The sequence below is a fragment of the Condylostylus longicornis genome, unplaced genomic scaffold (assembly GCF_029603195.1).
Source record: "Condylostylus longicornis isolate FDR11 unplaced genomic scaffold, ASM2960319v2 ptg000040l, whole genome shotgun sequence".
NCBI lineage: Eukaryota > Metazoa > Arthropoda > Insecta > Diptera > Dolichopodidae > Condylostylus > Condylostylus longicornis.
The window spans coordinates 12,362,002-12,383,034 of NW_026578009.1; the positions used below are offsets into that span (position 1 = coordinate 12,362,002).

Sequence of the window (21,033 nt, forward strand, 5' to 3'; positions counted from 1 at the left end):
CAATATGTCAATTTGGCATCTCCATACATAAGTATTCTGTTCACATGCATCTGTGTGAAATAAACACAAAAAGTTACCCTCAGTCAAAATATTCGGAACAGGGTTTGAAAAGCCTTTTTTTTTATTTGTCAAATTTTTTAGCAAAAAGATTATATAAAACACTTTTTTTCTGTTTTCTGAAAAATCTCAGACAAAACATACAAATACATATAAAACTTAAACATATACAATAACTGTTATATTATGTCGTAAATATGGTATACAATATTGAAATACGTGGTCACATTCGCTTGTTATTTTTTGCCATAAAGAAATGATTCAATTCTATAAAAAGGGTAGTAAGTGTGTTTTTTGTTTCATTACGCTTTACGCCAAAACTTTCAAAATTACACATAACAAAAATTATATCAACATTAAAATATTGTGTGCTTTAGTATACACAAATATACATGTACAGTATATAACACAAATTTGCTGTTCCTATTCTCTTCGCACTCTTGACCTTACGCTTCATGACTGTTCAATTGAAATAGGCAAAGTATACACATTTTTTACTTATACATGTTAATTTTCTAATAATATGTGAATGAGTAAGTGGAAACAAAAAAAATGGAACATATCCTAACAACACACATACATGCATATGTAAGTGTATAAGTAATAAATTTAACATTTGGACGTTGTTTACGTTTCTTGCATGAAGATACACAAAATTTACTAAAATACAAGGGAAAGCTTTTAGTCATCTGTTTCATTCTTTGAAATTATTGATTTTTTTATTTTCATTTTCATTTTCATTTTCCTCAAAGATATTTCTTTTTTTTTCATTTTTTTAATCAAAATAAAGGACGGAATGCATAAATTATGTGAGTAGTAGAATAGTTTCTCTTCTGGCTAATTACTTTACTATTAAGATTTTCTCATCGTTTATAAACAATTAAAGTCAGCATCTACAGTCATTCGTACCAAAATAAATATTCTGTAAAATGTTAAGAAGTATCGGGATATTCCCTCGTTTTCAAGTCTTGCAATAGTCAACAAAATTAATATTCAATTCACAATATTCTTCTATAACAATGAAGTTGAAATTAAGATTGAATTGTTGCTAAGTTCCTTTACCTTATCCAAAGGCTATTATGCGAAGAGCTTGAAAACAAAAGTGTACTTAAATGGTATAATAGGAACGTACAATTGAAACAAGTAATTAAGAACAAAAATCGATCCCAAAAGGTCTTAATCAGAACATTATTGACTGATTTATTGAAGTTAACTGTTGCACCACAAAATTTATAAATTTAAAAAGATTGAGTGATTTATCCTACGAAGCGATTAATTGCATTATGTCAGTTAATTATGAATGCAATGGTGAAGAATTGCAAAACACTATAATATAAATCTTTTTGCATCAGACCTATGTAATTTCAAAAACTATGGAGCTATTTAGATTTCCATAAGATTTGTATATCATAAATATTATGAAAGGCTTATATTGACAATTCGAATAATCTTAACATACTATAACACTTAACCAGTAGTGCTCTGTCTTGCACACAACTAGTGACGTACGTACATTTTTTTGGAAAGTTCCATAAGACTCCTGAATAATTAATTTTTAAGTTAGCAATCCCTGTATATGATGTTAATTGTATATGATCTAAAATTTTTGCTGTAACTAAAATACAATGTTCATATTTCGCTTATTTAATTATTATAATCTGTACATGTGTTACGTAGCTATAGAAATGTATAGATATTCTTTCTGTTAATCATTGGAATTTTGCAAAATTTCGAAATTCATAATTCAAAGAAAAGAAATTAAATGAATAATTATTAAGGTTGTTCTTAATTTATTCACATCATCATTCTTACTAAATATACAAAAGTAATATGTATGTATTTAGATAAACTGTAATTGTATGAGTAAAAAAAAGAATAGCAAATTAAAATTTGCATATACTATAACGGTATATACATACACAACGGAGTATGAAATGTTTATGTAGATACTTATAAAATATTATAAGAAATATTTTTCGTAAGGATCAGGGGCGAAGCAAAATAATTAAAAACTTATTCTGCTGTAACTAATTTGTGGTCCTTTCTAATTGCATATTAAAAGAAGGAATGGGAAAGCAAGAAGTTTTATTTTAAGTACAAAACAGTATAGTGTAGTATTTTTTCGAGATTTGTCATATGACGGCGTAGTCTTATGTATTATTTTGGAAAATTTTCGAATATTTTTAAACAAATTCAAACAAAAGTCTATGCTACGAAAGAATCTTTAAACGAAAGTTTGTCCTACCTTTGTGTATCGAAATTCGCGTATGTTATGTTGGTATAGTTAAAATTATCTAGCTATAGGTACCTACATAATTATAGGTAAATTTGCTTATACTTAGTTTTTCTTAAGCCTTTTTTACAAGCATCGAAAAAATTATTTACATAAATTATCACTTTGACTCCAAAACGGCAAGCGTACCATGAACAATATGTATAGCAAACTTGTAGAGCATGGTGTATCGTAGAGCATCCCGAAAAAAAAACAAAAATGCTGGTTTTTTTTGAATTCTTCTTTTTTAAAAAAAGAAGAAAAATCTTTAGTTTTTCAATTCAAAAATTGTGTTTTAAGAGCTACGAGTATTACTTGAAAACAGTAAGTGTGACAGCAATCATGGGCGTACTGTTATGTAGTTCCGAATACAACTTTGCTCTAGTTTCAACAGCTTTGAAGCTCTAATGGATGTTTCTCGGACAGAATTTTTTTAATCCGATTTTTTTTTATCCTTCTAAAACTAGCCCCAGACGACAGCGAGTTTTAAAAAACTGCTAAAAATTAACACTTTATTTGTATAATAAATTTATAGTGTAAATGTAATATTATAGATAATTTATCTGGCCGTATTATTTTAAATGTCTTTATTTATGTACTTCAAATTAATAGTGCCTAACAATGATAACTGAACAATACTCGTAATTAAGAAATTTTTTTCCAACATGCATTTGCATTTTTATAAACAAATTCATTTGACAAATTTCTAATTCTTTTTGAAATATTAATGTTATATGTTTACAGATAAATGTTATTTTATACATTGTAATATTCACAAAGTCAAAATTACATTAAGCAAGTGCATATGATTTTGGTTTTTTGTGAAAAAAGAACTTACAATAAATTATTATGTATATGTACATATATATTTTTATTAGAAATATTTTTAGAATAAAAATGGAAATTTCATAATGAAATTTGAAACAAAGAAGGTATTTAATTTCTATTTTCTCTTTCGTGTTCTTTTTCTTGTATAGTACACTTTCAAAAAGTATTATACAGATAATAATCAAATGTTTAGTACAGTAGTACCTACAAAAATATTAAAAAAAAAACAAACATGCAACTTTTTTTTTTTCCTTTTTTTTCTACTTTTCTTTACAACTCAACTGTTATAATGTGTATTTAATGTATAACAACACCCCTAATTAACACCCTTAATTTTATTTACATGTGTGCTTATTCACTTAACACATCTGTAAACATAGAAATTCCTATACGTATATGTTATTATATACACCAATATAATTTGTTAGTGTAAGGGTTGTTTACACATAATACACCTAATATATGAATTTGGTTTTGTTCTATAAAAATTCTACGCTACACACACATATGTATGTGAAGAAAAAATAATGTTATGTGGGTATAAGTTTATAGATTGCTATATATACACATTTGTATTTACATTTTTTAAATGTATAAGTGTATATAATATGATTTTTCAATTAGAATTTATTATTGTTAGAATTTATTAGAATATTCTAACTAATATATTGTTATGTATACGAATAAACATATCATTATATAATTATATACATATTATAAACTTTGTAGATACTTTTCTAGGAATTTATACACACATATGTATGGGTTTGATTGAGTAGATATTTATATTAATTTGATATAACGTACATATGTATAGATGTACATATCCATACATATATGATCGCGGTTATTTATGTGTTATATAAAAAGGAAATTCTTTCGTATTTATTTGTATCTATAAAGTTGTTATGACACAAAAATACAAGTAAAATTTCATTTTTACATATGTACATAGGTATATATGTACAGTCTTATAGATAGACATAATTATTGTTATACATATAAATATAAAATTTATTATGGTTATTTTTATTATATTTTGTATTTTTACATATAATTTTTATATTATATTGTTATACTTATATGTTTGGGTTTTTCATGCCTGTATAAATATTTTTAAAAAGTTTTTGTCCTACTATAATTGCTATACCTACATTTGTATGTATATAATATGTATATGTTATTATTTTGTTTAATAACAACTCAGCAAAAATTCTTATACGGTTGAAGCTCCTCTCTTGGTTTTTTATATATAAATATTTTTTTGTTTTTATTTTCATTTTCTATATTCTTTACACTTTTATTTTATCAATCGTTAAAGAACTTTTGTCCGTGATAGAACGTGATATCGCTGTGTTATAATAATTTTTTTTTAGAAAAAAAAAAAGAAATTAAAATAAAAACATTTTAAATTGAAAACAATAATATAAAAAAAAAACTAAAGTAAAAACAACATAATTTTGCATTGTTTATAAAATATTTTTTTATTACCTACTGACAAAAAAAAAATTTATTTTTATGGATTAATTGAAAAAAAAATTCTCATTGTTCAAAAAAAATTTTAATATTTTCTAGCATACCAAAAAAAAAATTTTTTTTTTTTTAAATTAAATAAATTTTTTTTTATTTTTTGTGTTACTATTTTGTGTTCAGTAAAAAAATTAAAAAAAAAAAAAAATTTCCGAAAAAAAAAATTTTAAATTTTTAAAATTAAATTTCGTTTTAATTCAAAATAACTTTATTAAATTCATGTTAATTAAATATTTTTTAATAAAAATTTAATAAAAATTTAAAAAAATTCAAATTATTTAGTTTAATAAAAATAAAAACAAAAAAAAAAATTATTCTTTTAATACAAAATCAATTACAATAGAAAAATAAAAAAAAAAATTAATAAATAAAATATTTAATTTCATTGTTCTAACAAAAAAATTTAATTTCATATACAAAGTTTGCAAATTTTTCATTCTAACATTATATACTTTTTATTATAATATAAGTGTCTAACTATACATATATATATAAAATATGTATATATGCATATTTTAATAAACTCATATACGTATAACATTAACATTTTATATAAAGAGTATGAAGAGTATTATAAAACACATTATTTATTATTAATATAATTATTGTGATTCTTCGTATTTATATATTCATATACATATATTTTGTAATTTAATAAAGTGAAAAGAAAAATAATTTTAAAGAAATCAAAAGTAATATACATATATAACATATTTAAAATACATATAACGTAGTTATATTTACAAATACATATATGTACATAATAATTATATAAAAAAATATTTTGTTTTTTTTTTTTCAATTTTAATTAAATTTTTTTTCATTATTTCTTTTAATAATTTAAAACATATACTTAAACCAATATACTTTATTAATAGTAATAAATCAAATAAAAAATTTTATATAAAATACATGTTATACATACATTTGTATGTATGTACACTAATAAACGTATGCATAAAAATATAAGTAAATAAAGATTTTTAACTTTTATAAATAAAAATTTATTAAAATAATATTTAAATATATATATATATATATACTTATTTATGTATATTCATGCAAAAGTAAAAATATGTATGTAATAAATGTTAAATGTTATGAAATTGTTTATTAATCGTTATTATTAAAAATAATAAAAAATATTTTTATATCATTATAAATTTATGTATGTATGTACTTACATATATACACGAATCTAAAAAATATTCATATATTATATAGTATACATGAGTGTTTGTATATATTCAATATAAAACTATTTCTTATACTACCAAAAAATATATAAAAAATAATAATAATAAAATTGTTTTAATTTCGAAAGTGAATATTAAGAAATTTATAAAAAAAAAAATAAAAAAATAAATAAATAAATGTAAGAATGTACGTTAATTAAATAAAAATATTAATAATAATAATTTTATAAAACGATAATAATAATACATAATTTATAATTTATTATAATTAAACATTAAAAAAAATTTCATTAAGAAATTTGTTAGAAAGTTAAAATCAAAAAATTACCAATAAAAATTTAATTTAAAAAAAATTAAATATTTTGAGTAAAAAGAATAAGTAAAATTCTTTTTTACATTGAAAATAAAAAATTCTTAATAAGTACTTAATTACTAAAAATATTTAAATTTATTATAAAAGTGAAAAATAAAATATATTAAAATTTTAGTGTTATTAAATAAAATTAAATTTTTAATATTAAGTGAAAAATAAAAATAAAGTATAAAACTATAAGAAAGGGAAATTCTTTTAAAAGAAAATATTAGAGGTATGGCATTTTACAAAAGCAAATTTTTAGTAATTAATTTAGATTTAGAATAGATTATTTAAATTAATTATTCAAAAATTTTCTTTTTCAAAATTATTAACCTAATCTACTATTGTATTTAATTTTATTAATTTTATATTTTATTTTATTATTTACAAATTTCATTATGACTGTGTTTTAATTTTATTTCCCCTAAATTATATTTTCTTTATTCATAACTAAATTGTAAGTTGTTGGGACTTCTTTCAATTAAGGCCAATGTATGTGACATTTTTCGTAACGCAAACAGAAATTTATTAATATAAGATTTTGATTTCAATAGCATTATATTTTTTATAAAAATTCTTAAGTATGTACTTGACAGTATAACTAAATTACCCTCATATTAGACGACATAAAATGTTTAGAATTAGAATATTTTAAACCTATATACGAGTATCATCTTACACGCATTACTTAAAATACACAAGATATTGTTCAAAAAAAGTTTTAAATTTGCAACCTCCTATTGAAAATCTTAATATTCTTGAATGTGTGGTATTGTATCGCGTCAAGTTACGAGTCTAACACAAAATAGGTTCTTAATTGGCTTAAATAATTAAAAAAAAAAACAATATAAAGTAAAAATATTTTAGACTCATTTATTTTTCCGACAAATTTAATTCAATTAAAAGAAAATATACACATACCAATGGCTTATTTTTAATGAATATTATTGTCAAACATAAAAATTTGAAACTGTTATACATGTATTAGAATATTTTATTAAATTCCTATATTTTTTATACACAAGCACTTATGTGACAAATTTGTTAGCGCTCCATGATAATAAAAAAAAATTTTATTATTTTATTTTTTTAAAAATATTTTGGTTTCAAAGCTCTAAATATCGTCATAATATTATAGGAAAAAAACAGAAAACAAAAATAATATTTAATCAAAAATACTTACGAGTATACTCGTATATTAACTTTTTTATTTATAATTGTGATTTGTGACGTGGGGTGATAAGATCCAAGGTTCATTAATGCGAAAAAAAGCGAGCAAAATATTTATTAAAAGTGTATGTCAAACAAATATAACAAATATAATACTTATGTATAGGTACCGTATAAATAAATATACACAATACTGGAAAATTTGTGTAGATAGGCTGGGTGAATAACTTTTTCTTGAATTGAAAAAAAAAGTTATTTTAAAATTTATACTATACGCTATACTAATACGAGTACAAATCAATTGTAATTTTTTTGAAGTTTTAGAAAATATTTTATCAGCCAATTACATTGATTGACAAAATTGGCCTGATATTATTACTATTACATATTAATTTTTTTACATTAATACAAATTATAATGACGTAAATATGTTAATATTAAATTAAAATTGTAATAATTTCTAACTAAAAAATTACATGAGTGTTTATTATTGAAATAATTCTACTACTTACAAAAATGTTTCAATTAAATTTTCAAAATTAAAATCTTTAATCAATCATCAATTCGTATAATAGTTATTTTTAATTCAATATTACGAGCTTGCTAGTACTGTTCCGTTTCATACCAGTAGATGACATTCGAGTAATGTTAACCCCCATTTTAACGAATACATTCAGTACTGATCGTCAGTTTCGGCACTATAGATTAATTTAAGTGTTTTATTACAGAGTGATTTAAAGTTCTTAAATCTTAAACTCTTATTTTGGCATTTATTTTTGCCAGGAATATGAAAAAACACGATAATGTCACATTCTTGTTTACACAATAATGTGATATATTTTATTTAAGAATTTGATTTGAAACGTTTAATGCATGTTTGCATCAATAGTGATTTAAGCTTAGCAATGCCGCTCAAATTTGCTGAATTGCACAAATATGAGAAAATGAATATCTTTCTACGTTTTTCAAAGTACTAGTAATGTCATAGTTGTCATATTTTTGCCATTTGGTCAAAATTAATTTTGGAAGCATTTTTAACTCATTGAAAATGTATATGTATATAATTTTTACTAGTATTTAACTTCTAACAAATTTAAGGGTACATGCTTTATGGAAGTTTTTGTAAAACTATATCAATTAATATTAATCAAATCATTTAATTTATTAATTTATTTGTCAATATATAATAAAATTTGATATTTCTTTTGACACAATATTTTTTATTAACATAATTTTGTAGCTTCAAATTTTAATTAACAATATAGTAATAAAAAGAAACCAAACAAGTTATTCACCCTAATCATTAAATATACACACATGTATGTATGTACGTAAATATATATGTTAAAATAACTAACTTTATAAAATTAAAAATGTATAATAAAATTAAAGTTATAAAAAAAAAAAAAAAACAATATTTTTCGCTTAATTTCGTTGTTAGTTTTTTAAGAATAAAATCAAGAAAAATAATAATATTATTTTTCTTAAAGAATATTTTAATTTATTAACGAAAATTTATTAAGGGTATACATAGGATATATAGCTAAATTAGTTGATATATATGTATATAGGTATGTATGTGTATATGTGCTAGATATATTTAAATTTAACGAGAAAAAAAATAGAGTTGACCTTGTCAACCCTGTGATACCCGTACGTATTTGTTATCCTATGTACGAATAAAGATGCCATAACTGACTATGGGACAGACTATGACTTTAAGTTGCCGTATTACCATATTAATTTATGCAAAATTTCAGTACTGTGAATTTTTCAAAATACTGGTAGTGCCAAGCTACTATTTAAGTTGTACGGCAGTTACCAGAACGAGCAAAGAAATTTTAACGAATTTTATCGTACACATTGGCCCTACTAATATATTCGTTTGTATGAAATTTCAATACCATAACTTTTATAGTTTCTGAGGTATAGCCAAATAAATTTTGAAGTTGTATGGCAGGTACCAGAAGGAGCCAAGAAATTTTAACGACTTTTATCAAACACATTGGTCCTACTAGTATATTTGTTTGTGTGAAATTTCAATACCATAGTTTATTTAGTTTCTAAGATATAGTCAAATAACTTTTGAAGTTGTATGGCAGGTACCAGAAGGAGCCAAGTAATTTCATCGACTTTTATGGGACATATTGGCCCTACTAATATATTCGTTTGTGTGAAATTTCAATACCATAGCTTATATAGTTTCTGAGATATAGCCAAATAACTTTTGGAGTTGTATGGCAGCTACCCGAACCTGTACCCCGAACATGCCTAATTTAAATAGGGTTCTGGCACTTACTACAACAAATCATTTGTGAAAATTTGGTGAACTTAGCTCAATCAGTTTTTGAGTTATCGTTGGGACGGACGGACGGACGGACGGACGGACGGACAGACGGACGGACAGACAAAGCTAAATCAACTCAGAATTTGACGCTGATCAAAAACATACACTTGAGTCTATATCCAAGACCGTTATTTCCTGTTATCTATATCTAAGAACATACGTTCGTACGAGTACAAAAATGTAGTACATATATTTATATACATAAATTTGAAGTATTTATCAAAGCCAAAATGTATAGATTGTGAGAAATTGTCCACACACTTAAAGAAATTTTGCACTGAAACTAGATATACTCAATATAATAAGTATGAAATTAATTTTTAATCAAAATCAGATTTGAGTACAAAATATTTTTTGTTTATATAAGTAGATAATATGATTATAGAAATTTTCATCTGTATATTTAAAAATAATTTATTTTATCTAAAATTCAAAAAAAATTAATTTTCATATTAAGTATCTTTGTATAATTCCAAAACATATCCACTGTATGTCCACTATCTTAGAAATAGACTATAGTTATAATCATTTTAGTGATCACTAGTTAGTTATTATTAAAACTTTAATATATTTTTGGTGAGAAACTAATGCCAATTAAAAAAATTATTCAAATCATCTGGAAACATTTATAAAATTTGCAATACAAACTTAGAAAATCATATTAAGTACAAAAATTCAAATATTTTATGCGCATTTTCTTCATATACGAGTACTATAGCTAATGAAATTTATTATAATATCTAATGTTGCGTTTAAGTTGTTTACTAAAATAACTATTATTATTTTCATAATTTAAAAACAAAAACAAAATTAGTTAACAACATTAACAAATTTACTACTACAATCAAATGTCATTCATTATTATTTATTTTTATATTTTTCATTTCAAATTCAAATTTTGTTCTGATAAAATTTGTTCTACCGATTCTTTAGTATGAAAATACGTTCTTATACATATGCATATACATATATAAGAATGAAAAATAAATAAATATAATAGTTAAGTTTAAAAACAAATTAATAAACTAAAAAATATCACAATAATAGAAAAAAAATACACAAAATATTAAAACAGAACAGAATGGAAAAAAGATGTTTTTACAATTTCCGCGATTCACGGAATATTAATAATAATAACAATAATAATAAATAAAAAAAAATGAGAAAACATCGCGAAAAATGAAAACAATAACTGGAAAAATTTCTATTCCAAATCGAAAAAAAAGCTTAGAAAAACGACAAAACAAAAAACAAATTGGTAAAAAAAGTATACAATTTCGTGTTTTATAGAAATAACAAACCAAAAAATAATCATCATATATGAATTTAGATGTATAGAATACGTTCTAATGCATATATAGTCAGTATATGTAGTTACGAATGTTCATTTGCCTATAGATATCGCACCCCTACGGCAAAAAGAACACTCATTATTAATTAACTTAAAAACGTTAGTTAAGGTAAAACTGTACTCAATAAATCAAGAAAGAATGTAAAATCAAAATAATTTGAATGATAAACTTATTGAATTTTAAGCCTACGTCAAAATTATTTTCCCCTGAAATATTTGAGATTCTTATTGGTCTTATAGAACATGAGAAATCGCATGTTTTATAGTTAATACAATGTTGTTGCACGGGTGTGATAATATGTATGTATGAATACACAAGTAAATCTGTATACGTTGTTCCATTCTTAAACTTCCTAATATAGGTACATATACACATATATATATTATTTGTCTTGTTTATGTTTTGATTTTTTCACATTTCTAAGAAATCAAGTGAAAAAAAAAACCAATAGATTTTATTAATCATACACAATCCAATAATTTTACTTTAAAACTACCAACAAGAATTAACTACTTTAATTAGCAATAAAATTGTAAGTTTAGTTCTCTACAGGAACGTTGACAATTCACATACACACTCACATAATAAACTATAAAAAACAACAAAATATGGCGAAAGTACCTATGCACTTAGAATTAAGATGACCTACAACTTTAGACTATTCAAAGAGTTTTAATTGAAGTAGATTTAAGACATGATTTATGGGCTTTAGGAAACAATTAATCAAACCAAATCCCTCTCCTGCAGTTCAATAATTAATCCTATTAAATTTCCTTTCCTAAAATGAAAAAAAGCCTCTTCCCGAATTTGGGAAAATTTTCTAATATAGTAAAAAAGACTTCAATCTTTAATTTATAAGTGAACAATTTTTTGTGATTTGAAAACCAGAATATTTTGTGATTAATAAGTAGTGTTCAACGGATGAAAGTACATGAGACTATTAAAGTAGAACGACGTTGGGTTAACATTTTTAATTTTTGAAGCTTTTTACAAAAAAATTTATAATAGGTGCAACAAATGCAAAACCTCCCATGCTCGCCATCTACCTTGGTGAGTCTATTAGTATTTGCGTTCTCAAAATTTTTTGCCTGTTCGATCTGTTTTAGTAATAGAACATTTTAGTGATGGGTAGTTAATTTTTATAAAAACACACCTTGTATACCTAATAAATAATCAATATAAAAGTGTGTGTACAAATATATGGTGCATGTACATATATTATTTATATATGAAGTAAATTAATCAGAAATATTAGTTTTTTATTATTTTTCGAAAGAACTTGTTATTTACATTTTTGAAATAATAACTCTATATATATTTATAATACATATGCATACATATATAAGTAAATATAAATAGGATATGATGCCTTTTCAATTGCAATAGAAAAAATATTTGAAATTTTGGAATTATGATTTCATGTTAATGTGAAATTTTTAATAAACAACAAAGCTAAATTTTTCCTCTAAAGCGTTTGTATTATATGCCAGTCAGTTTGTTGTAGAATGTACATAATATGTGCATATAGTGTAGCTCTAAATATGTAAGTATACATGTATTAACTAATACTCGTATTTTTCTTTTTTATTTAGTTTATATAAATATGAATATGGTCGTGGGCTCTCATATATTTATCGAGATACATAAAGAGTTCGCAAACTTTTCTCATAAATATTTTTAAACTTTTTTCTTTGTATAAACAATGGAAAAATTAATATTGGTGTACTTTGCACTGTTTTTCTTAAAATTTCATTCTAAGTATTTTTTGTTTAAAAAATTTTCTTCAAGAACGTATGAAATTTGAAAATATTGAAACATCGAAAACGTTTGTTCTCTATATTCTATATATAAGCTCATTTTTGAAATGAAAAAATTTTAAAAAGTAATCAATATGTAAATTAAAAAAAATTAAAAAAGAAAAATGTGTTTTCAATATTGCCAAAAAATATGCAAAAATATCAATATGTGAAAATATTGTGTGGGCCTTGCAACTGATACGATAATGTTGATGTATTTTGAAAAATGTATTATAGAAGAAGCATCAGAAAGTGTGTAGTAAGTCAGAAAGGATAATGAATTCATATAATTTTTTTCCCCAGCCCAGCGATTGCATTTATCTGTTCTTGATTACCAAGAACAGATGTTGATGACAAGAGTATGCTTACCTTGGGTATAGCTGCATATTTGATAAATAATACATGTAAGATTAAGACACACAAAAATAATATTTTAAGATTTGCAAAAGAAATTGAAAATTGTTTCGAAATTATTTCAATATAATAATATTTACTTAATAAAGCGTGAATTTCATGTCGCCATTTACGATTACTTAATTATTTAAATCACCTAATATTAATATATGTGTAAATAAAAATGTTGCGGATTTATCAAGAAATATACGAAAATTAAATATTTTCCCTTTTGCTTTTCTTTTTCCAAGCCAATAGAAGAACCATGCATTTAATATTAATATAACAATAAGTACAAATTTTTTTTGTTATTCTAATAAAAATTATGAATTATTGCATAATACGAGTATATTTGAAAAAATATACGAATAGATACATATTTAATTTTATAATTGAAACAAGAAATTCGTAATGGTTTTTATTGAAATAATTTTCAAAAGAATGAGGTCTCAGCAAAAATAATATTACTATACCATAGTATGCACAATATCAAAGCTTATAAAAAAAATTAAAACCCCCCAATAAATCTTTAAATTATAAAAACTTTCTCTTAAAAAAAAATTATTAAATTTTGCTTAAAATAAAATTTATATAAAAAAAAAAGAAAATAATAAAATAAAATTATTTGACCGTCAACTTTATTAAATAAAGTTCAAATATTTTAGATTAGACATAAAAATGTCTAATCTAAATAAATAAATTGAAATTTTCCGGTTAATTTGGAAAACCTCAAATAAATAAAGAGCAAAGAAAAAAAAATAAATTTTATAGCTATACGTACATGCTTACATTTTTTTTTTCGTTAAAGTTCAAAAACTTCATATGACCTAGACTTCTAAAACATTTTAGCGAAAATATGGTACCTTCATACATACATTAATTATATTTACATATACTCGTTGTGTGTGTATGTTAAAATGAAAAGAAAAACGAAAAGCAAGTTTATTTTAGTTAATTATGTTGGCGTTAATAATAATAAAATGCGAACATAATAAAACTTTAATATCTATACAAATTTTCGTATAATGTCATAATACATTTACTTGAATACATACATCCACATATAATATATATATATATATATATATGCATATGTAATTATATGCTTGCTAGTTACATTGACTTATGGCGTATTGTTTACATTGTTATTACATTTTGTATAAAAAAAATAATTAAGGCCCTTAAATTAATCTTGTAATTTGTGCTAAACTTGAACTATAATAATCGAACTAAAGAAATAAAAAAACAAAAATAAAAACGAGAATAGGTAGAGTTGACCGGCACAACTTTGTGATACCAGTACAAATAAATGATTTTAAGAGTTGTATGATAATTGCCATACGGTTTCATTCGACCTTGTTTTTTTTATGTATAGTGCTATTTTGTACATATTAGCAGTTACCACATAAACTAATATGCACCCTTTCAAAGATTTTAACTGTAAATAATGGCCATAATATCATATTCATTTATGCCCCCCCAGTCAAAAAATTTCAAATCGCAAAGAACACCCAATAAAACATTTGCTAATGCGAAATTTCTATATTATATTATAACTTTAATAATTTTTGAGACTAGTCAAATAACTAAGGAAGTTGTTGGGTAACCACCCGAATCTAATTAAAATAGTGTTCCGCCATTAACTATAAAAATCATTTGTAAAAATTTGGTGAGCTTAGTCAATTAGTTTTTGAGTTATAGTTTGGGATGGATGGACGGATGGACAGATAAAGCTAAATCAACTCAGAATTCGACGTTGATCAAAAACGTACAATTACACCAATATCTCAGGCCATTATTTCCTTAGTGTTAAAAACGGTAAAACAAATTTGTAATGCACTTCGAGCATACGTTTCTACTGATATAAAAATATTGTTGGTAACTAAAAACCGTTCATTCACCCCTATAATTTTATTTTACATAAATTTTTAATTCTAACTAAATATACAAACTTAAATAAGTACTTACAAAATCTTGAATTGTTTATCATTATAATTAATTTTTATTCGATATGTCAAAATTTTAGACATTTTAGTTTAGTTACACTTGTTATACACATAATTAATTTAGTAGGAAAAAACAAAATAAAGACCTAATTTATTACAATTAATAATTAAGTAAAATAGAGTGAACATTATTCTAATATATGTATGTACATATATACTACATAAGGTGTACATATATATACATATGTATTGCAAATTCTGTATTTGTGAAAAAGAAAATAAACATGAACATACATACATAGGTACATGTGGGAATTGTTAAAATTTAATTAGCAAATAAAGATCAAAAATCATTTAACTTGAAAATAAGTAAAAAACAAAAATATTTTCCTTCGTTTCATTTCTCGCATATTCTGTTTTCTAAAAATATTTTGATGATCTACCCAAAATTAATTTTCAGGAACAAACAATTTTTCAAATTCTCCCGTATTTGAAAACCGACATATTCATGTATCTAAATATTCTGTAACTTATAGTACATACTGACATAACTTCAAATAACTTATTTTTGCTATTTAAGAGTTACAACTTGCAACTAGGATAATGGTGGCTTCAATTATTATTTAGAATAATATAAGCATACGCTCATGTTAACGAGCATTGTGTACAGGGTGGTATAAAATTTATTATTTTTGTTTTTTTTGATTATTTGAATACAATCTTTAATTTTAAGAAAAATATTAATTGTAAGCCATGTGTTTTCAACCAAATTAACTTGCAGTCACATGCACATACCATTTATGTATGCACATATTATGTAGTTGGATATAGCAAAGTTATAAATTATTGACTGTTATCAATCAAAATTTTCGTTTTTGCTAAATTTAAATTTAATTATCTCAAGAACAGAATAAACAATTTCATCCTCTTCTTTTACCGAACGGAAATGCATTTTTTTAGTAATTATAGAGAAACGTGGAAAATATATGTTCAAACAGATTACCTAATGATCAATCAATACGGAAACGTAAATAAATTATTTTGATACCTGATACCTGAATTTATATTATAAGCCCCTTCATAGAAAAACACTTACCAGTTTTCTTTGAAATTTCATAATTTCAGCTAAAATATTTTTCGGGGATTTCAAAGCTCGAAAACGGAACTGTCATTAGAGACCCGCTATATAATTTTGTCTTTATCTAAGATACAATTAAAGTTTTGTTTGCCAACTAAGAATTTTTTCAGTTACTTGATCTTTATTTTGATTAAGTCCCATCACAAAAACTACGGAAAAAAAATTAAATGGTTTATATGAAAAATGGCAAGAATAATTTGTAGGGGAAAATTGCAAAAAACTTTCCAATCAGGAGTATTTTATCAGCCTCATGTTCAGTACGTGTACTTTAAGTATATCAATATACAACTACATGTATTTGTAGTAAATCATAGATATTAAACAAAAAGCAGATTCAAACCGTCTTATCAAACAAGTGAACGATAAAAGCCCAAAAAACCTCCGCTTATTTTGAATTGATAACAATTTTTTAAGAATTCAATCTATAAATTATATTTTAATATTCAATTTAGGTCGATAATCGATTGATGAACTTGACATATTTACTATTGTTGCAGTTAATGTATATAAGATGAAATATATATAAAAATGTACTTATATACTGAATAATATATAGAATGATAACTTAGTATTTAGTATGCATACTTATTTAATAATCAGTATACGTATATTTTATACCCGTAAAACACGAAAGCGCAATTATGATTAGGATTTTTTCGATATGCTTAATAGAACTATGCAATATTCTAATAATTTAAATTTCAATATAACAGATGTAATCTATTTGTATAATTAAGTTTTACCGTAAAAATTGAATCATTTGATAAGTTGTAAAGTAATTTTAGAATTTTGAATTAAGACTTTCCGTTAATTTCACATAAAATTTTATTATTTGCAATTAGTCAAAGTTCCCAGAGAAACTTAGACTTGAAATTTTTAAGATCTTTTCGATGATACGTCGCACAACTACGATCGATAAGTTTTATTAGACGTCTTAGAATCTTTTTGACCTGGAAAAACCAATTTTTAAAAATTTCTCTTTTAAAAATATTCCCAATTGAAAGGAGCAAGGCTCCATGACCTTCTCACTGGTACTCTATATGCCACGCATGTGAAGAGATAGAAGAGCTACCAGAGCCGAAAAATTCTAATACCAAAGTTCTTTAGTGCTCTCTTCACTATACCCTATCCCACTTAATGCCCTTTGTATCTAGCTCTTAGCTCATTTAGAATTAAGTACATACCTAATGTTTTTGTGCGGCATTCATAACTATGGGCAAAAAAACAAACTAAGGGCAATAGGCTCTCTTTTCGTTAAAAGATTAATAAAATTTTTAGTTAAAAAAGTATTCCATATCTATAACAATTTTGTTTTAAAAAGTATGAGCACGTGTATGTACCTATATTGGATTAAGGTAAACAATACAAAATAATTTAAAATAAGTAGCGCATGATAAAAGTCTGTATGTATAAATTTCTAATTTATAATCATAAATTTACGCATATTTACATATAAGTTTTTAAAAAAAGAAATTTTTATGTACATAATGTTGTATATGTACATATCTAGTTCTATACGATCACTTCGTGAAAAAAAAGTAAAGCCTCCAACGCGGTCTTTGACTTTTTTTCAGCTTTTTATAAAAATCATCAATATAAATAATTTATTAAGTTTTATTTGCACGTTTTGTACATAAAAAAAATGCAAATATACTTCCTTGAAATACAATTTTTGTGATTTTGTATTTAACACAATATAATCTGAATATTTTGGATTATATATATACACATATACAGACATTGTTACATATATAAATGCTGACGACATAAATCGTTTTCTATTTCTACTCTATAAAGCTTACATAGTTTTCGGAAAAAAATAATTCGGTTTTTTCACAACTATAAAGGTATTTTACCAAATACAAAACTTTTTCAGGTGTGGGCTTATTAAAAAAATCGAAAATTTAAAGCGATTACGGTATATTATATTTTATTTTATATTGTGCTTTATTGCTGGAAGGACTATAAATCACTATAACTTTATTAGAATCATATATTAAAGCAATTGGCTTTAATTTATCACAGTAATGGACGTAATGCCAAAAATTAATATTTTCCATTTTCACAAATGAAAAATTTTCAAGAAAATCACTTTTATATTAAATTTTTAATTAATTTCTAAATTGGATACTAATGTGAATGTTATAATATAATAATTTTGATAGAATAATAATCGACCTTTACCGTTCTTTATGTTGTACCACTGCTTTAAGTTAAAGTAGCACTACCAAATAACTATAAAAATAAGGTGTATATAGTTAATGCGGGTTTAAATTGGATTCCATAGTTCGCGACGAGCTAATGCATTTTTGTTTTGTATTTTTAGTGTAATAAGGAGAATACCCTCAACTTATTGGAGACAAATCAATGAAAAATTATTCAATACATACCTTTACTTCCCTACAAACAGTTCTTATGATATTCAAGTGATCAAATTGTGATGTGATATTTTTCTTATATCTGTTAATGTAAAGTAATATTTGAGTGAGTAATTTTGGGTTAGTCTGTTTTGGAAGTTGGAAAGTTTAATCGAAATAAAGCGGCATATGTATATATAGTTTTACAATATTAAGTAAAATAAAAATATATTAAAGAAAATCACATACTTTCCTGGAAAAATGACGAATCTAAATCTAGACTATATAGAGCTATAGAGCTATGATATACACTTTTTAATCGCTTTGTTGGTAATCCCAAAGTCAAGGAATGCGAAAATCATTTCGTTGATTTATCGAAATTCCACCTTTTTTTTAATGAAAATTAGAGTCAATTAGAACATATTTTACGTTTAATTAAAAGTTGATAATTCAAAAAAAAAAATATAAAAATTAAAAATTAGGGTTGTACTGTAATTAAAAGTAATATTCCCAAATGCTAAAATTTTTGAATTGAATTATTATCAAGAATTGTTGTTGAATTGATTAGTTGTATCTTATCAACTTTGATGATATTATTATTTTTAGTAACACTGATAACTAATTATTTTAATATTTGAAATATGGTAGCGTTAAATACAAAATATTCATTATTTACAACAATAACAGTTTCTATCTCTTCAAAACCAAGGTTAGAGTATATTAGAATTTTTCACTATAATATTGATATCAATTATAATTTTTTATATTTTCTATAAAATTTAACTAAAATTTTTGCTAATTAATGCTTATAATACAAAATATATATTTAGGTGAGAAGAAAAGAGTATCATTAGCAGATAATCCTTATTTATAAATAATTTAATAGTATGTATGTGCATATGTACATGTAGGAACGTGGCGCCATATAATTGTCATATTAATGATAAGACAGATGGGCTCACATAATAAATTGTATTTAATTTTGAAAATTTGGTTGTATCTTCTACAATATTAGTAAATTATTGCTAATATTTTTGGGAATTTTTTATTTTTTTAATAAATTTTTTTTATAGAATTTTTAGAATTGTCATATCAAATTTATAATAAATCAAAATTTTGACCCAAAAAAAAAATAAAAAAAAATGTCATATTTCCTATGCTAATTTAAAACAGAATTGCCATTTAAGGAAAAAAAGGGCCGCCGAAACAGTAATTTTTTTGACTCAATATTTTTAACAATGAACTTTTGTATGTATATTGTGCTATACACGGCATTCCAATTATTTGTTTACACTTACATTTTTGTCGCATTGCATACCATACAATATGGAGGTTATGAGATGACAACAAATTTCACATTTCAAGTTTTTGAAGGAAACGCACTCTTCCATGGCAGGGCAGTATAATTTGAATATCGTGTATCTCGGGTTCGGATTAACCGATTTTAATGAAAATTTATATATGAATTTACCTTTTTTGCTGACTATATCAAATTTTTTCTTTTTAAAATGAAATACGGAATACCGAAGAGCTTATGGGGATAATAGAACATTGAAATGGCTGAATGAGGCAACACTGTACTATTAAAATTATTTATTGTTTTTTGTAAGCAATTCAATTTATAGACAACGAACACATCATAATTACGTATATATTATTAATGTTCCGTTATAAATTATTTTTTAGCTAAAATTCCGTTATAACTGATAAGCTTTATTGACATATTCCGTTACATATTTATTTTCTTTTGTTTTGATTTCTATTTTCCCGTTTTTTTTTTTGTTTTGCTTTTCTAAATAACATTATTTTCTTGATAAGAAATGAATCTTCTGAACGAAGCGAATTTTTTAATCAGTGCTTGTATTAAGAAGAATAAAAAAAGTGATTTTTATCAGCGAAATTTTTTAGTGCAAAATTATCATTTTAATATGTACAAAGTGAGTTATTCGCATGTATACATATGTACACAATCTACATGTATCTACAATATAGAATGTGTATGCAACCCACATTACATGTATGTGTGGAAATGTAATACAAAAAGTGTGCAGCATAAACTGTTAAAATAACGGAAAGAACGAAATGCGATTTTTTTTCAAATTTTTGATAACCAGTAGGTACTTGTTTTTTTTAAATTTTTTTATTTTATTCTCCACTTCCGGTTGTCAAATCAAGCAAGTATTTGGCGAATATCAACATTTTATTTCATTATAGTACTTACATATACAGAGTAAGTCAATATGTAGAGTATGTATGTACGAATATTTGATATTGCTTAGAAATGCATTATTAAGAG

The 21,033-nt window shown here is 23.6% G+C and overlaps 1 protein-coding gene across 3 annotated transcripts in view; it reads left to right on the forward strand.

Moving 5' to 3' along the window:
* LOC129609891 (protein CREBRF homolog) overlaps positions 1–21,033 on the forward strand; it is a 134,605-nt gene that overhangs the window by 92,924 nt on the left and 20,648 nt on the right. The window contains exon 1 of one of the 3 annotated variants that reach the window (XM_055522097.1): positions 6,284–6,470. The exons of 1 other annotated variant lie outside the window; for it this stretch is intronic. The gene's annotated coding sequence lies outside the window, so the exon portion shown is untranslated. Of the gene's footprint in view, positions 1–6,283; positions 6,471–21,033 lie in introns of those variants that run through there. One more of the 3 variants, XM_055522100.1, reaches the window with a different exon arrangement.